Raw genomic sequence first — 24,668 nt, forward strand, 5'->3', positions numbered from 1 at the left:
TAAATGATTCAGACATCATGCACTAATAACTCATATGTTGCGCTTACATATAAAATCACAGCCAAAGTGAAAAGCTTGTTGGGATTATTTTGTGGAACAAGTTTATTTCGGGGTAGGTGATGGCTCAATCCCTAGGTTCTGGTTTGATGTTCATTTGATGTAGTCAGCCTGCACAGATCCTGAGGGTGGCCCACATGTCTTCCGGTTGGCTAGTAATCAGTCATGCTTCTATTTTAGAACTTAGAACAAGTTTTTTCCAATGTTAAACTGCATTGGTATCCCTGCGTATGTATCTGAATTGTTTATGACTAGTAAATCGAGGAGGTTCATTCTTTCTATCATATTTTTCCATCTGGTACAATTACTGGGCAGAATGTTCTTAGTAGTGAAATATTAAAATTAGTTCAGATTCATAGGCATTATCCTAACTCAAGTATATTGGGTGTTTTGAGGTGCATGCTACCTGTTTTTATTTTATTTTAAACTGTCAATTCTTTTTTTCCTTTTTGTAAGAGTTTTGAGTGAGGTTATAGTGGGTGTTTAAAATTTTAATTGTTGACTAATTTCATTCTTAGTATTTATCTTTTGTTCTTTACCAACCATTACGGTACCATCACGCATCCAATGCCTCTTCTTGGTTTAAGGTTTTTCCTAAATAGGGTTGCAATATTTGTGGGGTCCAAAAATTTGGTACGTAGTTTCAAGTTTTACAAAGTTCTGCTTCATAAACACCAATGTCTCATCTATTTCAACAGTTCCTGCTAATTCTATTGTAGTACTCTTAATCTGTATCAGAATGCTTATAATGCATAACTTGAATGATTAAGCATGTCCTAACCTTTTGGGTTTGTAGATCTGTCATTTCTAAGTTAAGGGATAGATTGGAAGGGAAATGCCTTTTTATGGTACAAATATTTCAACAGCCCTACTCTATACCTTTTATCAACAACATTTTTACAGCCCATTTCCATCAAGCTACTATTTTTTGCAAGTTCATTGTTATAAAATGGAAACCCCAGCAGGAATAGTTGAAAATGCTATTGTGTTAAACTTCAAACCATACTAGAGAAAAGCTCTTCAAATAGGGCAACATTCATATATCCAAACAGATCTATGTTTAGAAAAATCCCTTCTTTTATCTGGTTAACTTACCTTGCTAAGCAATGGAAAATGAGTCCTCATCCATACAAAATAGAAGAGGGGCTGAGTGTAACTATGTACCTATTCTTTGAAAGTCCTGGTATTCCTCTTGTCACACTGAATCCCAAGTCGAGCCTAAACTAAAGGTTTAGATTTTTGCTTTCAGACACTAACCTCTTCTCCGTGCTTTTAGACACTACCCTCTTCCTCAGTGCTTCCTTCTTCAGCCAATACTTGGTAAGCCAAAATGTTTTAATTTGACAACCCTCTGGTGCCCACGATATGTAATCTTGCTGTCACTTCAACCAAAAAGTATGGCGCGATTTTTGGTTTTTTTTTTTTTTGAGTTTAAATTCCCGCCTGTTTCAACATCTTTATGGGTTTGGGACTTTGTGCTAGTTTTATTTATTTGTGTCCTTTGTTAATGGGCATCAAGATTAGTCTTGGGCTATTTGGTCATGTTTCTGTTGACTGGCATACCCATACATGTCCTTATTGCCAGTTTTCCTTTGTAATTAATATAATGATGTAACCTAGCTAGTATGTAGGGGACACATGTATATCATACGTTTAGGAGATGCATGCAACATATGCACCAGATTTCCACAACATTGGTCAATCAAATGATAAAGCCAAGCAGGCCAATTGTGGCCCACGTGTCCAGAAATGTTCATTATACATGTTATCTCAAAATTCACATTGGTTAGTATTAGAACCCAACTTTTACACAAATTTGGCCTATTGATTTAGACACTATATTTTAATGGTAACAATTGTTTACCATTACCCATTATAAATTCGAATATTCCTACGAAATATTCAAAACTCTTATCTTACGTCCTTGTTTACTCATGCCCCATTAATATAGTCTTGCCCTGTTACGATTACAAATGGATTGATTACCATATGGTCTCTATGTATACAGTGGAAACAAGATTGCTTACATTGATGATCTCTGTGTATATAGTGGAAATGGGCTAGTACTTGATGGGTAATTCCCTAAAAACGGATCAATATAAGTTATGTCGGATCCCAAAAGTTAATAACGCTGTTTCATATGATTATGATATACATCCAAGTCTAGCTTAAACTTCACATATTAAAAACTCCTCGGCATCTTTATCATTTTTGTTAATCAGGCAAGTGTGATTGGCTATAGTACCTCCAACTTTTATGGGATCTTATGTCCTTAAAAAACCAGTATCATTCTTGCCCATCATTCTGTACAAAGTATACTATATAGCAACACTGCCACTGCATTATTGTTTGTGGATGTAATTAATTCATATCTTATTTGCATCACAAGCCAATTTAATTTTCCTCTTCCTCGTACCTGTATTGTTTTATGCATACCCATAACCTCCCTTTCATGCACTTTTACTAATGTTCAGCTTAGAATATTCATACTAGCATCTCCAGAAAATTGTTCTTTTTATCAGCCAAATTAAATGTTTCACAGTTCCAATTCAGCCCTATCCAAGAAATCATGGCTCTTCATTTACAAGTACCATGAACCAGACTTAAATAAGTATCACTGCTCTGCTTTGGCGTTGGTGGTATATAATTGGCCATCTTCCTCCTTGCATACTTGATTTTATTTATAAATAGAATGCCGTCCATTAGTGAATACTTGTTAGGCTAAATTCTTAACTAATATATGTTATATGTGTTTAACAATTGTAACTACAAAATCATTTGAATTAAATTCCTAACTGCAAATCAGTATTTGATTCTGCATACTTACAATAGATATGGGGTTAAGATATTTGACCAAAAATGCATATGTTTAAGCATTAATTGCTATATTATGCTGAGATTAATTCCTCAAAGATCATCCTATCCAAACCGTTAGATTTCAGCACATCTTCTTGATGATTATCAACTTCCAAATGTCCTTATTGCATTTGTTGTTTATTGCCACTCTTCTTCCAAACTTTTGACTATATATGTAGGATCACTTATATAGATATTTACTTGTGGAAGAGGAGTGGCATACAAAGTGGACGATCTTCAGCATGCGCATGGCCAATTCAACCTAATCCATTTTCCTTATAGAATATACCATAATCAAGATGAGGAGATGTGTTGTTTAAGTGGTATGTTTGGACCATTATGTCTGTTTTTTTGTTAAATGCTTCCAAGAGGTTGAAAGTTCTACTTGCATAAAGAGGCCCTTACAACTTGGTCCATAGCTAACTACCATAATCTTGGAAGCCTTACATCTTGGTCCATAGCTAACTACTTAAATCTTGGACGCTGGCTTCCCTTGTGAGCCTATAAAGTTGAAACCTTAGTCATTTTTTAATCTTTATCAGTTTCAACTGGACAATAAACTAACCGGCTCTTATCGTTGCTTCCTTTACTAAAGGCATGACTAGAGAAAGTGGGTTGTTGCTAGTTTCTGGACCAAATGCTATATTCAGTGGCTTATGGGGAGCTAGGAGTCTGTTCCCAGTTATTATAGGGTGTTGATTTGTGTCTATCATATGTGTATTTGGCTGCTCCCCATAAGCCATTCATGTTCCTGTGGCAATCATAACAATTTGGTGTATACAAGGTGTTTTCCTATTGACATTAGCTATGCATTAATCTTTAAATATCTGTATTGTATCACAGTAATTAACACAAGGCAGCAAAATGAATCTAATGCACAGATACCCCAACATATCCTATGGACTATTGGGGCTAACTACTGGGACTATTGTGGCTATATTAAGGAGAAGAGAAATACATGTATGTTAATTTACCTGTAACACTAATACCAGTTGGTAAATGAGTTATGTTAACAGGGATATTTTAGTTGATAGAACATAAGGCACAATCGAAGCTCATGCACACTGCCACTGCACACTACTTAGCCACAACCTTATAATTTCCACAATATCATACAAGGAAGCTAAACATTTTTCAGTACATGAAAGCCACTAAAATTAACTACCATAAGAAGCATTGGATTCTATATGAGAATATCGTACGGTATAAACAGAATGTCAACCATGTCATTCCAAATGCATCACTACATAGTATGCAAATTAGTGTTTCATAGGCATTTAATATATCACAAACATCAGCCTTACATGCATATTGTAAACATTTTGAATATGCAAAATGACCTCACATGCTGAACCACCTAGATCATTTGTCTACTGCCTTGCCATATGCATTGTTGACGGGTGGAGATGGAATGGCACATAAGGAAGCCTCACGCATTGTCTGCATCGATAATCAATTTACACCAAGTTAGTCCACAATATAATTCATCTCCTAATATACACAGTTGTTTTTATGGTGAAGTACTTAATATATAACATAATTGAATGTTAAATATGTGAAAAGGTACTGCTTTAATCAAAGTAGACATGTCTGGTCGAGTTCAACTCTCTGAACTCTTTAACTTACAGAAAGCATTCCAACACTAGAAGTGACCAACCACATTATCATCCATTCTATAGAATAAGATAATAAATACAACTATTAGATTGTCTCATGATGGAAATCAAGTGTCACATTCAGTACCATCATTATCCCCATCATCTATGTTCTCAATCCAAAAATCATTGTTAAGAACGTCGTCATTATCCATGTCCTCATCATCACTTCCTGAGGATAATTGTCTCTCTGAGATGGTTGACGGATCAACTTGTAATTGCTCTTCCTCGACCCGGGTCAATGGATTGAGAAATCCATCATTTTCATTAACAGGACCATAGTTCCTTAGATCAGTGTCACTATCGTCTTCTGCGTCAACAGTGGAGGAATCATCATCATCATCATGGAATTCTAATGATTTATGCCCAATATTGTAAACATTTCTAGTTGAAATCTTGTGTATAGCATGCCAACTTCCCCCCAAAGTTGGGTCCTTTATGTAAAAACACTTGCAATGCTTGGCATGTTAGGGCGAAAGGCTCATCTTTATACCATTGCCTCGACGTATTGACACTTGTGAAATGATCCCCAACTTGTATCCCTCTTCTCTTGTCGCCAATGTCCCACCAATCACATTTGAACAAGAAGCACTTACGCCAACCCATGTAGCGTAATTCTATGACCTTCGTCAACTGTCCGTAGAAGTCAACAGGGTTTCCTTGATGGTTTCCATGAACAACCACCCCACTATTTTGGGTGAGGGGACGCGTTTCGAGGTTCTTCATGTGAAACCGAATTCCATTCATGATACAACCAGCATATGATGCGACCAGTGGATCTGGCCCACATGCTAATGCATATATGTCATCTGTCACCGCGGGAGGATCCATTGCATGCAACTCTGCAATCTACATAGATAAATTTGACAAATGACTTTAGAATTATAGAAATGTGCTGGTTCCATAAAGGGTACGAAGCATTTGTCAAGAAGGGAACTCTTACGCGTGCTCTGAACCACGCTGGGAATTGACTTTGGTGCTTATGCTCGAAGTTACTCAAGCCCTCTTCCTTCATCTTGTTATAATGGTCACTACGAAAACCAGATTCGACAATAAGTTATCAACTTACAATAAAAGAAAATTCAAAACATATTGGGTAACGAGGGTGCACTTACTCTATATAGTGTTCAATTTCTGGGCAATTATTAAGCACGTACCACTCAGCCTTGGCCAACAGTGATTCAGGTAATTTTGATATTTTTGCTGCACCTAATGGGCTCACCTTTTGGGAGAAAACAGATAAACTTGGTGCTTGGGAGTATAAACTAACATCAATGTTCCTTTCCTCTCGGTTATGTCTAGTCTCGATATCATTAAGGTACATAGAGCAAAATGTTAGGCACTCGACGTGAACATATGCTTCAGCAATTGAACCTTCTGGACGGGCTCTATTGCAGACGTATCACTTGAACTTACCCATATATCTCTCAAAAGGGTACATCCACCTGTACTGAACAGGTCCTGCTAGCAATGCCTCGTCTGGTAGATGAATAGTAAGGTGCACCATGATATTGAAAAATGTAGGTGGGAATATCATTTCCAGTTTGAAGAGAATGATGGGGATATTTTTTTGAAGCCGTTCCAACACTGTTTTATCTAGTGTTCGCGAACATAATTCTTTCAAAAACAAGCACAACTCTATTAGGGCTTGAGGCACATCGAGTCGTAGGAACCCACCAATAACAACCGGCAACAAGTATTGCATAAAGATATGACAATCATGGCTCTTCATTCCCATGATTTTCCCGTTAGTAACATTCACACACCGAGCAATATTTGAGGCAAAACCATCAGGGAATTTTACGTCTACCAACCGTGCACAAAAATTCCTTCGCTCAGTTGCATTTAACATGTAACATGCAAGGTGCATAGAAGTACGATCACCATCATGCTGTAGATGTAATTCTTTCCTTAGTCCAAGATCTTCCAAATCCCTACGCGCATTGGCAGTGTCCTTACTTTTGCCATCAATATCCATCAAAGTTCCCAACACGTTATCACAAATGTTTTTCTCAATGTGCATGACGTCCAAGTTATGTGTTAATCCCAAGTCTAACCAATAAGGAAGCTCAAAGAAGATACTTCTTTTTGTCCAATTAAGTTCATTGGGCATACGCTTCCTCTTCTTTGAAGTTGATTTACCAAACTGCACATTTGAGACCTCATTTAATTGTTCCAATAAAGCCTGTCCTAGGTTGGATATGGTTTTCCTCCTTACCATTAAAAGCATTTTTTTTCCATCTCCAACTGTGATCTACATCCAACCAACGACGATGGCCCATATAACAGTGTTTTCGGCCATGCACCAACCACAATGAATCTGTTTCTGCATTACAAGTAGGGCAGGCCATCTTACCCTTTGTGCTCTAGCCGGAAAGATTAGCACATGCAGGAAAGGCATTAATAGTCTAGAGAATTGCAGCCCTCAATACAAACACTTCTCTTTTGTATGCATCATACGTACGAACTCCCTCTTCCCATAATTCTATCAACTCATCTATTAGTGGATGCATGAACACATCAATATCATTTCCCGGTGCCTCTGGTCCAGGGATTAACAACGACAGCATCAAGTACGGATCCTTCATGCATAACCAAGGAGGCAAGTTGTAAGGAACAAGTAGCACTGGCCAAATACTGTATGGCCTGCTCATGTTATTGAATGGGTTGAACCCATCACTCCCTAAGCCAAGTTTGACACTACGAGGATCTTCAGCAAATGAGGCATGCGTCCTATCAAAGTCTTTCCATACCTGTGAATCTGCCGGATGTCTCATGTGGGTGGAATCATCAACACGCTCTGTTTTATGCCATCTCATGACTTGGGCAGTCTTCTTTGACACAAACAACCTTTGCAACTGCGGCTTCAAAGGAAAATATCGGAGGACTTTTTTGGGTATCCTATTTTGGTTAGTTGTGCTTGAGGCCCACCTAGATTCATTACATTTAGGGCACTAATCCTTCTCAGCATTATCTTTCCAAAATAAGGCACAATCATTTGGACATACATGTATCTTTTTGTAACTAAAGCCCAACCTACGTTGTAATTGGCGAGCCTCGTTATATGAGGCAGGGAAATGTGCTTGAGGAAATGCTGCTTGCAAAAGCTTGATAACCATGTCAAATGGCTTCACAGTCCAACCACCAGCAGTCTTTATATGAAGCAACTTGACTATGAATGATAGCTTTGAGAACTTAGAACAATTGGATAGAGTGGCTTTTTGGCGTCATCTAGCAACTCATCGAAGTTAGGGTGTATTGGAGTATGAGAGGTGTGTCCTTGGGAAACTCAGTCTGAATTAGCTTCTGGACTAGAGGAATTCATGTCCATGAAGGATCCAACACGGATGTCATCTAACATCTCGTCCACATCATCAATGAGTCATTGTAGGGATAGTCATCACTACACTCTTCATCCAACAATGTGTTGTATTGCACAGTTTCCTCCTCGCCATGGAATATCCATTCTGTATAAGATGTATCTGTCCCGATGAGGAACAAATGATCCTCAACCATAGCAATAGGATGGAAAGATCGATTTCGGCATCTCCTACATGGACACCTAATTCAGTCTCTCCCCGGTGCATGGGCCTTTGCCATATCTATGAATGTTTTAATGCCTTCAGCATATTCATTGGAACACATCCTATCTTCGATATGCATCCAAGCCCTATCCATCTGGTAACGACACAGGAAATTGTACAAGTTAAGAAGGAGAAGTGGCGAATTCTTGGTAGACTATTCAAAGTAGGAATGATTATAATGGTTTGGGGGAGGGAAATAAATGTCATCTGTCAAAGACTGCTATGATTTGGACACTTATTGTTCATCTCATGAAAGCCTCATATATTTAAGTCGATGAGGTCCAATTCAACTAGAAAGCTTTTGTGAGGATGCTGTAGCCATGGAGCTTAAACAATAAAATGAGGACTTTGAATGTAGCACTTAGGTCCATTGTGTGGTCTGAATTTGGTGTAATGGCAAGTTCTTATATGGAACCAATGACAAAACCTAAATTCGTCCTTTAGCTAGGGACAGCTAGCACACAGACTGTCAACCTTACAATTCATTTAATTGCGAGAGTTCAAAAAAAAATATTAACTGACATACACTCAAATTTCTGGTATTTAACATATGGTGAAAGGTTTATTGCTTCCATTAATTCCTCAAGGCTTGGCCCAGCAAAATTATTGTGAAAGCAAAGGTACTGCTTTTTCTGGCTTTTTTTGTATACATTGATGATGTCATCTATGTTATGACGGAAAATATGAGGGACAACACTTCCATAAGGTATTTCATTTTGAACAACTTTATGTATGAATAACTTGAATTAGAGTGTACTGGTAATCAATTGTTGTTGTAAGGGAGAGTAGCTATTTGATTTAATTAGATTTCATATCGGTTGATCTCTTTCTTGTATCGTCTTATTGTCTAAGTATCAAATACAATGCTCCAATTCACACATGGTTAGTGTAATTGTTACAATGAAAAAAAAAAATTTAAAAACATCATTAATGCAAAATAATAACATTACGTGAACATTATTTTGACTAATCCAAAGTGGGGTGATGGATAGGGAGGTATTAAAATAATATTAAAAACATGTACTATCTAAAAGATTCTGGAGATGGCTTTGATTATATCACAGTAATTAGTATGATATCATGTACTGTACCATAGCATAGTGACAAAATAAGAGTTTTACACAATTCCAAAAAAGTATGGACGGGGTAAGACTCTTCCAACAGTCACAGTTTTTATGCATTTTATAATTGAAGTAATTGTTTTGAGGTTTTAGTTGATTTCCATCTTGAAGTTATGTCTCACTTATCTTAAGATTTTTAGAAAATGCTAATTTATTTCACACTCACTATTGATATCTTTTTGTCGAATTTTTAAGTTTTATAATGTGTGCAAAAACTTACTACTTTTATATGATGTTGAATGCTTAAAATTAAGTTGAGGGATATGTAGAGCGGGTTGTCTTCCCTTGTCAAGCCTAAAGAATTGGTGTAACATTTTTGCTCACCTTTAATAGGAAATATTCTTTACAACCAAAAGGGTAGTATAGCTATCATCAACTAAAAAAACCATTCAACCTATAGAGTAAACACAATGCAAAGCGAGAATATATATATATATATATATATGCAGAGCTTCAAATTGGCTATAGTGCTGGTCTATGTCACTAGAATGTGAGGGTTAGGTGGTATTTGTAGCTTGTAAAGTATGTGATACAAATACTAGTCCTATCCATAGCAGTTATTTCATGTTTATTTTAGCCAAAATTCTATGTAATCTTTTTCGATACTGCTACACAGCTTTCTGAAAGCTGGCCGCATCTAAAAATCTGAGTATCTTGTGTGGTTGTATCAGGTTTATTCTAATTAAATGTAAGCACTTCATTTCAGCAATAAAATAACAATTTGGTACGATAAATTAGTATCAGAGCACGTGGAGAAATAACTTATGAGGGATGGCTACCCCCATAAGGGAAAAAAAGAACTACATCTCTAAAAAATTGATTCAAACATCGTCCATCAAAAATAATGAGTACTGATGAATTTGGTAACATTGTTATGGGCCTAAGAGACATCAATACTTCTAAGATGAAGATATAATAGCAAAACCAATAATTTACATACTAGCAAGACTAGAAAAGTTAATTTATATACGAGCACTAGTTATCTGAATTTGGTAAAATAGTAATGGACCTAAAATTATCTGAATTAAGCTTTCTGAAAAGAATTAGCCCTTGTTGGGATTATGCTTAATCGTAAATAAATCACACTGAAAGGTTCTTATAATACTTTTCTTAACTCAACTTAGATGGTACAAATATCATCTCCTCTGCAAAAGTTAAAAACTAATTTAAACTCTAAGGAGCTCAGAACAAAACTGAGTGTAGAAATAGTAATGACCAAGGTAGGGACTTATTTGCATAACTAAAACAGAATAGTAGAGGCTGATTCAGTGAAAAGAGCTTAAATAAGGGTAGAGGAAAATCTATTAAAATGAATGTAAAATGTCACCATTTTGACAAATTTGACAACTATTAGATTGAGTACATGTTTGGGATTGGGGTAGATAATATTCGAGTATCTTAAGGCTAAATACCTCTCTAGTAATAAGCCATACTAGAGAAATATTTTTTTAATAACCTTGACAGAATCCCAAACAGGCATCTAGTGTCCAAAGTTGATAAATAAGGAGGAAAGTGCCAGGAACTTAAGTTGTAATCAAAGTCACTAGTGAAGGAGAAGAAACTTATGATAGTATAAATTAAGCTACACTCCAACTAAAGGTTGTGAACAATCACTTTCCTATCATATCCATAAATATGCATGAATATGCTATATGCATATTACAAGGGTTACACAACCTATTAGTCAATTAATGGTAGTTTATAATTTTGATGGGTAATGACATGCATGGGGTGTTCATGCTAGCATATTAGGAATACGACTAATGTAGAAAATATACTATTGAATACCTAGGGTAATTGGATACTTTGGAATCTCTTAGCTATATGTGGTGAACGTGAACCATTAGGATTGACAAAGGTCTATAGTTTTGACCAAAGCTAATGGACTTTAGGTTCTTTAGGCCAGAACAATAACACCTCAAAAAAACTGAGATGTCATCTTCAGATATCAAGATGCAAGCACTTGCTAGTTATGGTATGTACATTACAAACATATTCGTGGGGGAGGTATGTTAATCGCCAATGTGTGTAGTGTCAACTTTGTGTACTCATAAAAAAAGAAATTCTTCAAAATTTAAAATACTTTGTGAACACAATATCATTGGGAAGAGGGGAAGAGTAATCTGACCTATATCAACCGAATATAGGTCACTTGTGATTTTATAGATTTAGCACTTTAGAGCCCTTCTTGTGTCCCTACAAAATAACTGGTGTTCATTAGTTTTTCAGCAGAAATCCTTATATTTAAGAAGAATACAAGGTTATTTTCCGAAGCAAAACAAGGAGGTGGTACTTCCATTCAACCAATGGAAGTCACAAACATCATCATTTCCAAACCAGTTTTGGTAGTAATAAACATGTCTTACAAGATACTTTAATCAATAAACAGAAGAATGAATGGGAAGGACAAACATGTAAATATTTATTAAAAACACTCAAGAACGTGTGGCTCAAATAACAGTAGGAAGTGAAGTTTTGGATGTTTCTTGAGTTAAATTAGCAGCCAATATTATGTGAATGGTAGATATACGAGTGACAAACAGACATGATTCACACATCCTTGCAAAGGGTACTTGATTCATATCCAAATTATTGTACAAGTTTGTGGGTATGCAGTTGCAAGCATTTCTAAGATACAGCCAAATGTGCTTTCTTCACATATCATACAAGTGATACTATTAATGATAGGTAAATATCATACAAGAACCCTTAATCATTATTAACTTACATAAAAAAAGGTAAAGAAGAACCGGCTCAATCATGAAGTTTCATTTTGCATAAGTATACATGGTAGATTAAATTTGTATCATGAAAAAACCAAAAGGGTAATGGCCATGATATTTTTCAGGAAGGATTGTTACATGCATGGCTGATTTTCATGTAGGAGATTCATCATGATCATGCTATGATGATGAGCTATGTTTGGCACTACATTGCAGGTAAGAACTAGGTGGTAAGGGTGCTGATCAAGGGGTACCAGGTCTGCAGAATGTCACATGAAAGCAAGTAACACGGCAAATTAGTTGAGAAACATGGTGTGTAGGAGTATGGTAAAGTAGCTATCAAAGTAACAAAATTCCCCAAACAACAGAAATATTTCCAACTGAAAAGGATTACAAGATTCACAAGTAACCTAATGATACCAACTGTGCAAAACTTGAACTACCCACATCATTGCTCAAGCAAGGGGAAAATAATGAGTATTCCCACAAGTATGCTATGGTCATATAAAACTTAGGACATTGGTGAGTTTTCCAATTATTGTAGAGTACATGATGATGTCCATCATTAGATATACATGATTGTGATTCATAGCAATTAAATAAATGCATGCGGTATTCAAAGATTATATAATGCACATAAGGAAGGTTGTTATTACTCTTGAGTCTGATGGTTTTTGTATGATACATGAGAAAAACCTCTATTATAAGGGGTATGGAGAGTTGTTGATGTAGACCATACAAGTTTCTACAATTGCATCTTAACCTTGAGATTTCACAGTTGTAGCATTGGTCTGGCAATTCAAAATGACAACAGATTACTTTCTTGATAATCTTTTAGGCTTGTAGTTATAATTATAAGGAAGATTCTACCAACTACATACAAGACCTGTGCCTATCTACTAAATAACTAAAGGATTTTGTAATACGTTCTTTTGCAATACATTACAAAAAATTGTATTTGTAAACATGTATGTAAAGGTTTGAAACCAAAAGTACAAATAGGTATAAACAAGTTTGAAACCCTGCTCTTTTCAGATTTGGAAAATAGGTAAGCAAACTCCATACATGATCATGGGAAGATGGAAAAATTAGAATCGTCCAATGTGTGTGGGATAATGGAACAATGATGCTGATTTTTAGCACTAACAGGGCAGATCTCCCTGCCCTGAGATATATAATCATGTAATTCCAGGTGTAAAACAGTCATGAGCCTGATTCACATACCAAATAGCTTAAAGAGATAAACAAGATCATCAGATAATTACTACTTGACCTGCGTGATGCGACAAAACCAACTTCCCAAATAATTAAAGAAGTTGCCCCATGGAATTTCACAATGCAAGAAAAAGCTAAAATTATAGTACTAGCCCTCAGGAACCAGAGATACACACGCATAGAAATCTCTTCCAATAGGTAGAGAGAATTACCAGGGGGGAGAGAGAGAGATAGAAATTTGAGAAAAGAAATTAACATTCGGAAAAAGATGTAAGAGAGAGATTAACCTTTATTCGAGAATCCACGAAAAGAACAGCGTCGGCATGAGTGGCGGCAACTGGCTACAGTGAGGTTCCACGGGGCGGAGAAATGAGAAACCACCACCGGAGTTTTCCTGAGAATATGCGGTGTTGAAGGGCACAATATGGGCTACGGATCTCTCGACCGCAGATTTAAGAGAGAGATTTGCTGTATTCGAGAAATACAGCAAACTAAAGAGCCTGGCAGTTCGTGGCCACAATTGGCGATAGTGAGGTTCTACGGGGCCGTTTTCTAGAGAAATTTCGACTGGATTTTTCCTCAGATTATGCGGGGTTGAAGGGCATGATTTGGTCGTTAGGGATCTATCAGGTTATGTTTTGAAGGCAAAACGATGTGGTGGAATGTTTTACTATTACCGGGAAATATTAACATATATTAGAGGTAAAAACCACAAATTTATTAACACGAATACTATCTCCTTGCTTTAATAGGTCTTTGGCCATGACTTTTCATCCGTCGCTCGTTTTTTGGTGATAAACGTCAATACCTATTGCGACGGAAGGGATTTGTCCTAACAGCTAGTATTTCCCACTAGCATTAGTCACGGGATAAAAAAATCGTGTGAAAAAACTGCTTTTCTTGTAGTGCTTGCATTTGGTGGCCACTAATAAGGCTCATGTTCTTAAATCCACCATTATTATTAGCGAAGTATACTGCAGGAGCAAATCTTTTGGACTTCAACCCATTTATATGAAATCCCAACATGATTGTCGTTTATGTCAGCAAACTCGCTGGTCTGGATTGTATCGAGTTCTATGGCAAGCACATGATTGGTGGAAGTACCATTGTTGGTCTCATTGAAAAGGCCAAGGTACTGGCTTGGAAGTGCTCCTGAGATCTCTTTTGTTGGAGCAATCACGAAAGCAATCCCATGATCGGTAAAAGTGGGATATTGGGAAATTATGGAGAACACAAAAGTCGGAGAGAAGGAAGAAGAGTTACCATTTAAGGAATTCTTGAAGCTTATTGGATTGGGATAGAAAGCATGACCCTTCTGCTGTTTGGTGTCATTGGTGAGCTTCAAAAGGCCATTAGCGGGGATTTTGGCTATGCCGTATAGGTTTAGATTCGCCGATCTAAATCCATTGAAGGTGAAGCTGATCATATCTTCTGAAGCTACGAAGCCTACCAGAAGAGACAACAATATTCCAAGCTTCGAAAACGTGGCTATATTTTGCATACACCTCTCTCTTCTCCCGGTTTCTTAGTTTCAGTACCGGTACCTAAATATCAAGTAAATGCAGAATCTCTCATTTTCCAAGACAAAAATAGGGGAATAAGTCTAGATTTATGCATATTGGAGTCTCATGACAAACCTAAATAATTTGCATTTTCAAACTAGTAAACATGTGTGATCGCAAGTAATATGGACTATAGTCTCTGTATGATGGATGGATGGTGATATCAAAGTGCTGCAGCCGTGGGACTATTACTGCCGCCATTCTAGAACACGTGTGAAGATTGCGAATATGTCAGTTTTAGACAATTTTCATGTAATCCTGGAGAGTGGAAAGCACATATTTTGACACGTAGCACATATTTTCCTTTATTTTTTTTAAAATATACTTTTATTTATTTAGTATTTCACGAATAGACAGGTACTTTTTTTTTTTTTTTTAGTAAATCAGATACCTAAAACATATCATATCAATATATATAATTAAAAATAATAAGATTTAAAATAAAGAGCATTATTCTATTATATTTAATTAAAAATAAAGAAACCCAATTGGCAAGGATACCTGCCCCGTTGATATCACTTGGCAATTTCCTACGCAAATCACAGCGACAAAGCAAAGAGAAAAGAAGAAAGTTCGTAATGTGTAATCGATATTTCCACTAGAAAGTTTCTTACATACGAATCTTAACTAAATTGCCCTTCCCGATAAGCAAACAAATCTTTATGAGATGCCTTGGTGCAAGGGTAAGGTGAACTTCTTGCCATACAACAATGAGACACCAAAAAGGAGTACTCTTAACTCGATATTTCTCTACTGCGTCGTTTCTTCTCATGTACCAGCATCGAAAGGGATATCAGTTTTGACTGAATAATAACAAATTTACAGGAAATTAGATTGACTAAATCGATCATTCTGTTGAAATCAACCAAAGTGTGAGTGTGAAATGAGTTTGAGTTTGCAGCCACCAACTCATGCTCACCCACCACCACCCACCATGCTTGTTTTACTAGGCACCCACCATCTTCAAATTTCATAAGATGCAGGCCATCGTAGAGGATTGCTCTCCTATAAATAGGAGAGCTTAAGTGTGCAGAAAAATTCATCCTCACTGCGGTGAGAGATCAAGGGCAGTGGGTGAAACGAGAAAGAGGAACGTGAGAGAGAGAAATAGAATTTTTAGAGTGTTTTTTAAATCTCGTATAAATTCTATAAAAGAGGCTCTAGTGGACGTAAGCAATTTGCTGAACCACTTTAAAATTGTTTTGTGTGATTTTCGGACAGGCCGGAGGCACAACAATTGGTATCAAAGCTCTGGTTCGAGCTGTCCGAAAATTCAAGTTGGTCAAAATCAATTTTTGACCACTCCAGGGTGTTCCTTGTGTCGAGACGAATCCGTTGCCGCAAACGGAATCGAAAACAGAGGTCAGACGAGCCCACACGCGCCCCTAGAAGGTCGACGCGTGTCTCTGCTATAACCCACGCGCCCCCATGCGCATCGGAGGTTGAAGACGGGTGCTCCACACGTGCCCACGCGCCCACACGTGCCGTAAAGAGGTTAGGAGCGTGAAAGACACGCGCCACGCGCTCCCCCACGCGCACATGGCTACTGTAGCACGTGTCGTCCATGCGCCAACGTGCCCCCAGACGCCCTACCCGGGTGCGTGCATCCCACGCGCCAAACAGATTTGAACCATCCATTTTTCAGATCTTTTTTGGGCTAGATCTAAGCCATTCGGAGTCCGATTTCAGCAATCAAATAGTGCTTTCCTACTATTTGGATCATTCTGGACTCATCCGTACGGTTGGAATATGGAGATTCACCATCGGTACTTTCGATCTGAACTGTCGATGTGTTGCAGATCATTGTGGGCTAGATCTACGCCAGTTGGAGTTCCATTGTGATGATCAAATAGTGCTGACAAACTATTTGGATCATTCCGGACTCATCTGTACGGTGGGAATGTTGAGATTCGCCATCGGTACTGTCGATGTGTTGCAGATCATGTTGGGCTAGATCTACGCCAGTTGGAGTTCCATTGTGATGATCAAATAGTGCTGACAAACTATTTGGATCATTCCGGACTCATCCGTACGGTGGGAATGTTGAGATTCGCCATCGGTACTGTCGATCTGAACTGTCGATGTGTTGCAGATCATGTTGGGCTAGATCTACGCCAGTTGGAGTTCCGTTGTGATGATCAAATAGTGCTGACAAACTATTTGGATCATTCCAGACTCATCCGTACGGTGGGAATGTTGAGATTCGCCATTGGTACATTCGATCTGAACCGTCCATGAGTTGCAGATCAGTTGTGGGCTTGATCGTAGCCAGTCATAGTCATGATGGACTCATTTGTTTAGGGCTTGATCGCAACCAGTTGGAGTCGTGCCAGACTCATTGGTTTTGGGGCTTGATGTCAACTAGCTGGAGTCCAATGTTGCCGGACTCAGTTCGTTTGGGCTTGATTTAAGCCAGTTGGGATCGTGAAATTTGATTGAGCAAATTTCAGATCATTGGACGATGCTGATTAACTTGTTATATCAACAGGTTTTGGCAGTTATACAATTCATGGAGCATATTGTTATTAAGAGGAGAACCGCATCGGATCTCATTGTGGCTTTCTTTAAAAAGCCAGTTGCAAATAACAAAGTGCAGATGAAGCTTTGGTGTGGTAGTGTGGATACGTACAGTCTAAGGAGGTTCTGTCTAGGAGATTGGAAATTTTAAGTGTGTCCATTGTGACCCTCCAATCTTTCCTGGGAACTGACTTAGTGAGGTACTATTCATTTCTACGGTAAATTCATTAAAGCAATGTTATGAAGAAACAATTCAATTTCAGAAAAGGCAGCAGGTACTATTGTTGCCCAATAGCATTTGGCGTTGTGGTCAAAAGGTTGGGAGGTCATGAGAATAGCTATGAGTAATTCTGCAAAGAAGTCGAAGTTGAAGTTTCTTAATGTAAGAGATCTTATCCTAGGTGAGGAGGTGTCCAGAAGAAATTCTGGTAAGATCTTGAGTTTGTGGCAAGACAGACCACAAGAGACTGCTAAAATCAGGAGAAAGTTGTGAATGATGCTGTGAATATGTTGACTGAAGAAATACATGGCGTTGTATTTCTTGCAGTGCACAATGCTGTTAAAGACAGCTTGAAGACAACAGCCATTCAGTAGTGTTTTCTCAAAAAGGCATGGAAGGTCACGAATGATTCATTGGTCTTGGCTCATGGTAATGGTCGTGTGAATTAGATGAGAAAGTAAAAGGAACCCAGTTTTACTTTTCTAAAGAAATCTCCCTAGGCCACGACATGAAGTACAGGTGTGAAAGATGGAAAAAAAAAACAAAATGTCAGATGTTCCGGGGATATCTACACCTAAAGTTGATGATCACATGGCTGCCAAGACGATCAGACTTCCATGGTGGTTACTACCTTGAAATATATCCTGCTGAATGAAGATAGTGAACTACGGTATGAAGAAAAATCTTGCAAGAAGGAAGATTATGCAAGTCAGAGACTGCACATAAGATGGGCACATGCGACTGAATGTAGCAGCAGGATGAAGGGTCAGTCACCCAGATCGGAGAAGGAGACATCAGCAACAGGTTCTCTGATATGTGTCAAGGCCCGTGCAAGACCATTGATTCCTAGTGCAGTAGGAAATGTGTTGCCCTGTATGTATGTGTTGATTAAGGGCACTGTACGTGATGAACTAAACTTATGCATCACTTTAGTTAGTCTTCTGACCTGAAGACATGAGCTGTAAAATTGTATAGATGATAAGGGATCATGCTGGAAATAGAACTTGGCATGTTGAGAACCAGTCTCCAAGTTGGAGATTGGTGTGATTGTAGGATTATGGAGCCTAGTTTGAAAGTTATAAAGGCACCAGGTAGATTGTTCGCTCGGTTGTGGCTCGAGTGAAGCTCAGTTTGCTCAAGGTGTACATAAGTGTGGACTCATGGACTCGAGTGAAAGAAGAATCCTAGAGAGTTGAGATTGTGCAGTGAAGCACTTGTAAATCTCCTCTGAAGAAAATCCCTTGTAAGCTCTGTGGATGTAGACGATGTTAATGCATTTGAAGATGCATTTGGAGAAGCATTTGGACATCCATTTGAAGACGTACCTGCAGATGCATTGGAGTGTATTCGATAGCAGAAGTCTCTCATGTCAAAGAAAGAGGTGCATTCATTTGAAGAATGAATCAGTTTGTAAGCATCCTGGTATGGCACACTTGGGTGGAGGGGGTGATTGTTGAAATCAACCCAAGTGTGAGTGTGAAATGACTTTGGGTTTGCAGCCACCAACTCATGCTCACCCACCACCACCCACCATGTTTGTTTTACTAGGCACCCACCATCTTCAAATTTCATAAGATGCAGGCCATCGTAGAGGTTTGCTCTCCTATAAATAGGAGAGCTTAAGTGTGCAGAAAAATTCATCCTCACTGCGGTGAGAGATCAAGGGCAGTGGGTGAAGAGAGAAAGAGGAACATGAGAGAGAGAAATAGAATTTTTAGAGTGTTTTGTAAATCTTGTATAAATTCTATAAAAGAGGCTCCAGTGGACGTAAGTAATTTGCTGAACCACTTTAAAATTGTTTTGTGTGATTTTCGGATAGGCCGGAGGCACAACACATTCATCCTAGACAGGCCAAGTTAAGGAAGATCATTTTTAATGATTCAACAACAATCATGTAAGAAGTGCTTGACAAACTGATAAAATACATCAGATTGTAAAATTACTTTTATGTTTATGGATACCCAACATGACTTTTACAGAATAACAAAACTAATTGACTAAGTCTCAGAATATTAGAAACCAGCCCATGACTTGATACAGAAATACAATTGTACCCCTAACAATACAAGTAATGACTCCTGATATATATATATATATATATATTAGTTCAAAAACCCTAATTTGCCTTTAGACCAAACCCTACAATTAATCTCGCGGTACCTAACAATGCCTCCTCCTTTAGAAGATCTTGCCCACAAGATAGGGGAACCTCCATTGCATCACTTCTAGATCTTCCCACGATGCGTCTTCTAGCGTGGCTACCTTCCACTATACAAGAAGCTCGACTCTAGCACAGTACCCTATTTTTACAAGTCACTACTGCAACACTATCTCTAGTTTAGAAGTTAGGGTTCCTTCCTGGGTGACTTGTTAAAGCTATGGTATCAGTTGGACTTGTGCTTCGAGTTTTCTCTTAAGGCATGATACATGAAATGTGGGATGGATTTGAGATTTAGGAGGTAGATCTAACTTGTATGCCACCTTTCTCACCTTTTGAAGGATCCTAAAGGGTTTGTAATACCCTAAGGATAATTTCAGATTCTTGCTTATCATACTGATATCTGTCAATAGGGTTTTAGCCTCAGTTAAACCCCTTCTCCCTCTTTAAGTTCTCTATTGGTTCTGTGTTGATCTACGAACCTCTTCATCTTATTTTTATTTCTTGTAGGTTTTCTCAAACCAATTTGGCTGTGTAATTCTGACTTCTTAGCTCCTCCTCTATTGCCTGTACACGAGTTGATCCTTGCTTGTATGGCAGCAAGTGGGGTGGGGCCTGCCTATATGCAGCTTCAAATGGTGAGATCTATATTGAACTATGACTTGATGTGTTGTAGACATATTCTACCATTGATAGCCACCTTGACCAGTGTTTGAGTCTGTCATGAGAAAAACACCTTAAATAACATTCTAGGGTTTTGCTAGTTACCTCTGTTTGACCATCCGTTTATGGATGATACACAAAGCTCATGAGTAACTCTATACCACAGATCCTAAACAATTCCTTCCAAAATTGACTTGTGAAAATGGGGTCTCTACCACTCACAATTAGGGGTGGGTAGCAGGGCCCTGCCCCTGCTACCCAATTGCCCATCAACCTTGCCCACGTGTGGCGGGGTGGATTACCCCGCCCATAGTATGTCTCGTAGGCGGGGCCAGGGGCGGGATGGGGTGGTCCCTCACCTCGTAAATATCCTGCCCTACCCCACTTTTAAATTATATTATATAATATATTTAAATAAAAGAACCCTTAGGTGACCAAAACGACTTCGTTTTGGCACCAGAGGGTCCTCTTTTTTTTTTTTTTTTTAATAATTTAGAAGACCCAAAACGGTTTACTGAGTACTTGCCCACAAAATCCCCCCTTCAATCTGAAACCCCCAGGCCCCCAGTACCCCCCCAATGGAGATAGAGGATGAGATTGTGAATTGTTTGTTGTGGAGGATTGAATGTGCATGTGTGTGATGAGTGATCAGTGATGGATCCAATTGTTTAGAATGATTTTGTAATTTATTTCGATTTTGTGTAAATTTGTTTTTATAAAATCCTTTTATAGATATAACAATTATTATTTTGTGTAAATAAATAATATGAGATAGTCTTAATGGTTGGATTTTATGGAAAGTGCTGATTGTTTAGAATCATTTTTAGGGTTTTGCGATTTCTTTCGATTTTGTGTAAATTTGTTTTTATAAAATCCTTTTATAGATATAACAATTATTATTTTGTTATATATATAATATGAGACAGTCTTAATGGTTGGATTTTATGGGAAGTGTAGATTGGAATTTCTAAAAAACAAAAAATAATATGACTCAGTTTCTTATTAATAACCAAAAGTGCCTTGCAAGTTGAACAATAAATATGTTATATATAGGCTCAATACTTCATATGTTTGGCATGTTATTAATTTATTTGGGTTGAAATTAATGAGAATTATTAATTACTATTATAAACTTGTTTTGGAATGTATTGCACTTGGTTGATGTTAATACTTTTCATGTTTGCTATAATTTTAGATTTATTGTTTGCTTGAGTTAATGGAAATTCCAATAGATTCTAGTGCGAGCTCCCCTTTTCAGGATATCCCTGCCACTATCACTACCCCTACCCCCACCACTACCCCTACCCCTACCTCTACCCCTATGCCTACCACTACGGAACCTTGCCCCGCCCCCCAGCCTAACAAAAAACTCAATTCCATAGTTTGGTCTCACTTCACCAAACTAGAGTGTGGTGATCCTAATAACCCCCAAGCCAAGTATAACCATTGCGGTAAAATTTATGGATGCCACTATAGGAAGCATGGCACCTCACAATTAAAGGTACACTTATAAGAGCAATGTAAAAAAAAAGTCCAATTCTAAGATCTTTGTAAGAGAAGAGTCAATCTAGGCTAGAAATTGGACTTAAACAAATAGAGGATGAGAGTAGTGGGGGTATTGAATTGAAGGGGTAAACGAAATATGATCCTGAGGAGTGTAGGATACACCTAGCTCGTATGGTCATCATGGACAAGCTACATTTTCAAATTGTGGATGGGAAAGGGTTCCAAGCATTTTGTCACTACTTGGAACCAAGGTTTCAACTTCCTTCTTGTCACACGGTGGCAAATGATGTAAAAAAGATTACGGATTTGAAAAAGAGAAGTTGAAGGGTTTTTTGGGGGTTCAGTTTTTTTGCCTCACCACTGATTGTTGGACATCAGTCCAAAATTTTAATTATATGTCTTTGACTTGTCATTTTTTTATGATAATTGGACATTGCTTAAGAAAATTCTCAAATTTTGTCAAATTACCGATCACAAGAGTGAGACACTTGGGAGGGCCTTGGAGGCCGCTATAAGGGAGTGGGGTTTGACACGCATTGTGACATGCACAGTTGATGATGCCTTGTCTAATAATATCGCATTGGGATATCTTAAGACCTTTCCTAGAGAGGCAAATAAGACAATCTTAGATGGTGAGTATTTGCATGTGATATGTGCGGTGCATATTCTTAGACTTATTGTCAATGGTGGTATGAAAAATCTTCATGACTCTATTACTTGGGTCAAGATTGCTGTGAGATGGGTGAGATCTTGTCCTACGAGATTGGAGAAATTCAAGATTGCTACGAGGTCTGTGGGCATAACATCAAAGAAGGGGCTTTGTACTGATTTGACTACACGATGGAACTCAACATTTTTTATGTTGGAGGCAGCCCAAGAGTATAAGTTGGCATTTGCCTTATTGGGTGAGGAAGATATCCAATATGTAAAATATTTTGATGATCAAGCGGGATTGGGGAAGCCTATGACTAAGGACTGGGATGTTGTATCTACTTTCGAAGATTTTCTAAGGCTTTTCTACGAGGTTACCATGAATTTATCTAATTCTCTGTATCCTACATCCCATCATTTTTGTCAACAAATATGTAAGATAAAAGAAGGATTAGATGAGATTATCGCGAGCAGTCACACTAGGTTGCGGGAGATGGCATTGTTGATGAAGGCGAAGTATGACAAGTATTGGGAGAAGATTTCGACAAGGCTAATATGTTGTTATATGTAGCTGTTGCCCTTGACCCCAGTTTAAGGTGGATAGCATGGTATATGGATTGTGTATTGCCTACAGGCATGTATGGGTGAAGCATATTGCATAAAGAGTTAGGGAAATCCTTGATAGATTATTTGATGAGTTTACCATCTTGTGGGGTGGTAATATTGTGGAACCTACCCCTATCCCCCCACCATATCTAGATGCCAGGATTGAGAAAAAACATAGAATGGATTGGTGACAAGATGGAAGGGAACCCTTTCACAAGGAGTACTATAGAGGCTAAGTCAAAGATGGACAGATACTTTGGTCTAGACTTTGAACTATATGTACGAGACTTTAATACCTTAGCTTGGTGGAAGATACATGCCCCCAAGTATCCTGTCCTTACACAAATATTCTACAGTATTTTACACAAATATTCTACAGTATTTTGGCCATCCCTATTAGTACCGTAACCTCTAAGTCGTCCTTTAGCACCTGAGGGTGTGTATTGGATCAATTCCGGAGCTCATTAGATCCTACCACTGTTGAGGCTTTGATTTGCACCTTAAACTGGATCACCGGGAGTCCAATTCATGTTCTGGATGGTATTGATTATGGTCAAATCAACGTCGAGGAGGAGGGTGATGATGCGCCTGGATCTGGTAATTTGTCACTTGAATTCAGGTTTCATATTTTTATTTATTTATTTTCATTTAACTGGTGTTAATTTCAAATTTAGTGATTGTAGTGATACCTGGGACAACATCTACGGCTACCTCTGCTACAGTATGACTTCGTTTATATTAGACTCTAGACCCATGGGCCACAGTTGCTCATAGTTTGCACAATTAATCCCTTAATTTATAAGTTTAAACTTTATATTTATAATTCTAATTCGTTTTATTTTTAACTTATTATTATTGCAGGATTTATGATCTTGAATTTGATTCTCATATAACTCAACACAACTCAGAGTCTTAGTAAACTCACCGCCACCCAAAATTGATCAAACTTCCCGTTGTTATGATTTTTTTAATTTATAATTAGTTGTAATGTTAATGGTACAATTTTTAGTATTTATTATTTTTATGTCATTGTAATTTTGTAATTGTGTATTAGTTGTCTTAATTTGTAATTTGCATCATTGTAAATTTGTAATAGCTTAGTGCGTGCCTTGGGGATGGTAATTACTTAGTACTTAATAGGCTAATACCGTTGACCATTGAAGTTTGAACTTGGAACTTAGTAATTAATATTTGTATTCATAATTTTTTTGTAGTTTTTTTAATATATAAATATAGTTGTAATTAAATCTTTAGCCAAAAAACAAGCCTGGATTGTGTTTCTAACTGATCTGGCCCGAAAATGTCTTGGATAATTGAAATGGGCCAAGGCCCAATTAGACAGAAGCGGGGGGGTAGACGCGGAGAGTCCACCCCCACACCATCGTTACCGGACGGGGTACCCTGCCCCCGCATGGATGGGGGCGGGGGGTTGTGTAATATCCGCTCCTTCTTTCTTCTTCTTTATGAGCCTCGATCCACGTGTCGGACTTCGGTCAACATGCCGAGCCTCGTTCCACGTGTCGTGTTTCAGTCTACATGCCGAGTTTCGATCTACGTGCTGAGCCTTATCCCAC

At 37.9% G+C, this 24,668-nt stretch overlaps 1 pseudogene; it reads right to left on the reverse strand.

Moving 5' to 3' along the window:
- The window catches only part of LOC122277079, a 30,534-nt pseudogene extending 15,822 nt beyond the window's left edge, over positions 1-14,712 (reverse strand).
- Positions 14,713-24,668: the final 9,956 nt, after the last annotated feature.

This window comes from Carya illinoinensis, chromosome 9 (genome assembly GCF_018687715.1).
Source record: "Carya illinoinensis cultivar Pawnee chromosome 9, C.illinoinensisPawnee_v1, whole genome shotgun sequence".
In the NCBI taxonomy this organism is placed as follows: Eukaryota; Viridiplantae; Streptophyta; class Magnoliopsida; order Fagales; family Juglandaceae; genus Carya; species Carya illinoinensis.